Source organism: Anser brachyrhynchus (genome assembly GCF_964034855.1).
Source record: "Anser brachyrhynchus genome assembly, chromosome: 7".
Classification (NCBI taxonomy): domain Eukaryota; kingdom Metazoa; phylum Chordata; class Aves; order Anseriformes; family Anatidae; genus Anser; species Anser brachyrhynchus.
The window spans coordinates 32727716-32733199 of NC_137701.1; positions in this window are offsets into that span (position 1 = coordinate 32727716).

Genomic DNA, 5484 nt, shown 5'->3' on the forward strand with positions numbered 1-5484 from the left:
GACTCGGGGCCGACAGCAAATTTTGGCACCTTCAGATTTTTCCCTAGGCAGTGGAAAATGTTCCAGCATGAAATAAACATGTAAAAAGATTTCCCCAAAGCACGTGCTGCCCCTGTGGCAAACAGAAAGCACAGAGATGTCTCATGCAGTCACACTATTTCCTTTTTTCAGAGTTACAGTTGGGTTCAATTTTCTATTATGACCGAGGTTTTGGGTGGGATTTTTTTGAAGCATTGAAGACTTGGCCTAAATCCTCTCCTGTTGGGAACAATGAGTCCCACTCTCCCCCACGGCTTTAATGGCAGAAGAGCGAAGCCAACACGGAGCGCTTCGGGAAATCCCTGCCCTCGCGCCGCATCCTTCACAGTGGGTCAAACCTTTCATCCGCATGTGAAGTCTGAATGAGCAGCATTGCACAAGGAGCCGTGGTGGGGAGCTGAAGGCGCTCTGCCAAGGGCCGGCGCAACCACTGCGACCTCTTGGTGTTAGCTGTGGCTGCTTGTGGACCGGCATAATTTTTGGGAACGTTGCTACCCTCCTGGGGGAGCCTGGACCTCTACAGGTGGTCATTTGACCAATGTCCACAAAGCTCTACAAGAGTAGGCTTGTGGGACGGGTATCGCCAGGACGTGGTTCATACTTCTGTCCCCTTATACAGCCAACACAGACCCTCACTTCCGAACTTCAGGGCTGTGGAGATGGGAACAACCAAACTATTTTACAGTGAATTTTGGTCCCCTCATTGCAAATTTTGATGTAAGGTAGTATTTTTGAAAATCAACACATTGCATTCATTAATGGAAATAGCCACAAATTGTTACCTATGACCTTCAGAAGGAGAGGAATCTACTGCTGGTTGGAAATAGCTGTCACTACCTGTTATCACTCAAATATTAATTTGGTTAATATTGTTAATAGCTGTTATCACTCAAAGACAAACTATATTTGGAGATAAGGCTGTGGTGAAAGGGATGTCTATTTGCCATGTCAGCCACACCTAGCAATTTTTTGTCAAAAAATGTCTGGGAGCCAGCTTGATCTCAGCCAGGTATCAAAGGCAATCTGTGCTGAAAGACCTGCAAAAATCACACATTTTTCTCCTTTGACTCACAAACAGGACAGAGACTGTGGATGTCAACTTGCATTCCCACTGCTTCCTCACCCATGGGCTACCTCCCAGGAGAAGTAAATATGGGCTTGATAGCCTTGAGCCTATTCCTATAGCATCCCAGCTAGAGAACTAACCTTGTGTTGGGTGAAGAGTATTAATTTGCTGCTAATACTCACTTTTACATAATTATTCTTACTTATCTGGGATGTTTCTGGTGTGGTTCATCAATATTTTGCACAAAATCTCAGGCTGTGTTGCTGTAGGCCAAAAGAAATAAATAGATTTTTCTTCCACATTAGTTAAACAAGCACAGTAAATGGACTCTCCCATTTTATGCTGGTTGAGGATCTGTCCCATCACCTTCAATGGCAAGATATCCAGGCATGTCTTATCATCCTTCTGTTGAGATGACTACAGCAAAGGCATAAAAAGCTTTCTTCAGGCAGCCCTGTGAATATTGTGCTCATTTAAGATATAAGTAAAGAAGACCACCGCTGGATACGTCCTCTGGTAGCAATCAATGCACAGCATACACTTTTGATGAGGTTAGATAACAAGCCTCACATGGAGAGAGGAGTACCACGCACACACACCCTTCTGAATATGTCAGCAATAAAATGAGAACTACAAAGGCAAGCAGTAGCTGCCCACTGTAGGATGTCTCACCCAGCTCTAGTTCAGCTGTGCAGTACAAGTCTAGCTCTCTGTAGTTTGATTTAAAAAAGGCTATTACAGAAATCCACCATCTAGTGCTCTGAAGGATCAGCACGAGGATATATCTTTGTTCACAGAGACCTTTTTATTTCTGAAAAAGGAGTTTCTTATATCAAAAATAGAGAATTCTTTCATGTTACTGTCAGCTCTGTAGCCCACCTAACATTGTATTATTACCACTGACAGAAAGACAGGTGTTAACAGCTGGAGAGAAAACAAATATAGAGAGCTGTGGCAAAATCTGAGGAGAAACAGATGTGTGAGCAACTTCGTCTTTGATATTTATTTTAATAGTGCTTCTCAAGTGCATTTAATATTTATGTGGCTATCGTCTCAGCTTTCAGTGGCATACTGCAGCCAGCATAATGCGCTGCTCACCTCTGCCACCACTTCTTTTTTTCTTTTTCTCCTTTCTTGCTGCCATAAAACAGCATCTGTTAATCTCTCAGGAAATGCCAGTTTATTCCTCTCCCCTCCCCCAGTATGAAATGGATAGAGTTTTTTAGCAGTGGGAGCTCAGTGTGATTAGTATGCTAATATAGGAGAGAGAAAAGGAAATGGAGATGAGAGATATGGTCCTTTAGCGAAGAAAAGCAGGAACAACTGAAAGGAGGATCTCTGCTAATCAATTAACCTACAATGGACCTAATGCCATAAGAAGCTATTGTGCATAAAGGGACGAAATTCTCTGTGACAGATGGCACTTGGGCGCATGATATTGCAGGGTTCCTGCTCCAGAGCTTGTTTACCTCCCATACAGGGGTAAGCAATAAAGCAATAAAATTGCTTATTTATTTTAAAGAGAGAAGTTGAAATGCTTATTTACCAAATCAATCAAGGTTTACTAAGGCAGAACAGCCACAGTCCTCGCGGCCCTAAAATGCTGGATACTTCACTGATTTCAAATAGCAATTATCTATTGCAGTTTCTTGAACCTGCTCTGACTGCAAAGAGACATTTAATTTGCAAATTTTGATGAAAATTGTCATTTTTTTTTAATTGCCTATTTCACCAATTTGAATTTTAAAACAAACGATTAACTAGAATCTCATTTTTTACTTGCCTTGGGCAAGCCAGGAAAATATTTGTCAAGACCCAAGTCTGTCTGCTTAACATTTGAGTTGAGAAATGCACAACTGCCTTCAAGTCAACATTAGCTATGACAGAAGCAAGACTATTATTTAACAGTAGCTGGAAATGTCAAAAACAAGCGGCGCCTGGCATTTTGACAAGGCAGCGTTGAAAAGAAACCACTTTTTTTCACCACTCGGTTAACTGTAAAGCAAAACTGTACAATTATCGCGCGGCTCAGAGCGAGGCTCTGGAGGTGCCCTTTGAAGCGGCGGGGATGAAGTTCAGGTGGGTCCGTCCCCATCTCCTCCTGCCCCCGGCAGCCTTTGCGACCCAACCACGGCCAGACCTCAGCATCAGCTTCTTCTCTCCCGGCAGCACGACGCCATCCTCCCGCCAACGCAGCCAGCGTCATCTAATGACTTGTGTCAGGCCCCGGGCTCATCGGCTCGATGAAGACATCCCGAGAGCTAAGGGACGTATGTAAATGTTTGGAGGTGTACGTGTTAGATGTTGGCTGGCTGGCAGGGTGAAATGCAGGCGCTTTGAGAAGCAGGTAGTGCGTCTGGGCGTCAGTAAAGCGTGTTTTACATCAGAATTGACAAAAGAAAAAAAAGGGTTGGCAGATTTAATTGGAAGTAGTATTGTGATGAAGAGAAGCCTGATACTGAAGTAGTATGGGAAAACAAGTACCTAAACCACTTTCCTCCCCTGGGAAGATTAAGTTGGAAGTTACCATTTTAGTCAACTGTGAGTGTTTATGACAAACAGTATTGAGAACCATCTCAGGGAACAGTGCAACAGGTGCTAAGATGTTGTTCTTGAAAATTTTAGATAGCAGAACGAATAGGCCTTAATCATCTAAGTGATGCTAAAGTGATGAATGTAGGTCAATCTTCAGTGCAGACACCAGATTCTCAGTACTACTTATCTCTAATTATCTGGGTGGAAACGTTTTTAGCATTTTTTTCTTACCCGTTAAGTCCCTTTAGCATCAGAGAGCATCAGGTAGGGTATCAAATCCCAAAACAATTCATCTGTACAAGCGTCAGTTGTCTCTTTGTTTCCTCCCGCAGTGAAGTCTCCGTGTGCACCTCACAGCAGCTGTGCAAGAGACATCAGGGGATGTGTACACGATCCCTTTTCCAGCTCGCGTCTCTGATATTCTGACATGTAGCAGCCACACCACCCACTTCACCCCACCTCTCTGGGTTTCGTTAGTTACCACCACCTTAGAAATCACAGACGGACTATCAAAGTCTGACAGTATTCCACCAAAAGCTGATTTAGATGAAATCCCACCAGAAAGCACGTGTCCCCCGTGGCTTTGAAACTTCCCTAATGAGATTGTGTGGGTTTTTCTGGCAGCAAATGGTTCCCTTCCTGATTGCACAGCTTCTCTGGTACCTTGCTTTTATGGCCAGTTGAAGGCAGGACACACCAATACTGCACTGACAAGCACCCTTTGCACTGACATTGGTGCTGCTATCGGCAGGAGGAGACCGTGGAACTGCTCCTGCTTAAACTTCGTCGTTTTTATTTGCCTGGAGCCAGCTTTCCACGTGCCCCCTCTGCCCACTGCCCTTTGCTGCTGCAGCAGTGGCACAGCCAAAGCCAAGTAAATCTGAGCAAATTCCCCAGCAAGGCGTGCATACCTCTTTCTACGAGCTTCACGGTTTCTTACACTACACTTCTACATTTATTACGTACATAATACTACATTTCTATCATCTCTTGTACTACTTATCACTACAGTGGATACATCACTACATTGATTCACGTCCTTGAAACATCAGTCTTCAGGAGCTTCCAATTTATCTTCCTTAAGCCACTTCTCCCGTTGCATTTCTGCTTGTTACGCTGGTTTGAGGAAACTGGTTGATACGAGGGGCCTGAAACCCCACAAAGCAGGATTATTTCACTCTCTGCAGTTTAATCAGAACAGGCACGGGTCCAAAACAAATCATCAGCGGAATTTCCTACAAGTGAAATACTGGACACAACACACAGGATTGTGGCAAGCCTTTATGACAACAAGCCCATCAGTGGCCAACATTTTGCATTTGCATCATTATTAATCTGATCTGCCAGATCTGATTTTTGTAAGTCTGTCCCCCTGAAGAGCAGATATAGCATATAAAAGGCACACAGTGTAAATCACTGAAAATGACACTTTTCATCAGCGGTGAAAGAAAAGAGGGACAGGCAGATTCTGCTGTGCGCTCGTACTTGCTGCACAATGCAAGACTTTTTTTTTTTTTTGACCTGTGGCACATTAAAGAAAGGAGCTCAAAACAATTTCATCCCTTTCAAACACAGTGGGCCAAATTCCTGGCTAGCACGAAACACCACATATCCACTGAAATCGGTGGAGCTCCGCCAGTTCAGCTGAGAACTTGGCTTTGCTTGTCAGTTCATTCAGCAGTGATTGCACTTGACGTGCAGCACAGAACAAGCATTTGTTTTTAAAAGAAAACAGTGGAGTCTTTCAGTGCTAACCCAGCCTATAAATAGTCCCGATTCCAAGAACGGGATTAACTGTCCTTAACTCAGACTTCTATGCATTAGTGCAAAGGGAGAGGAGGAGG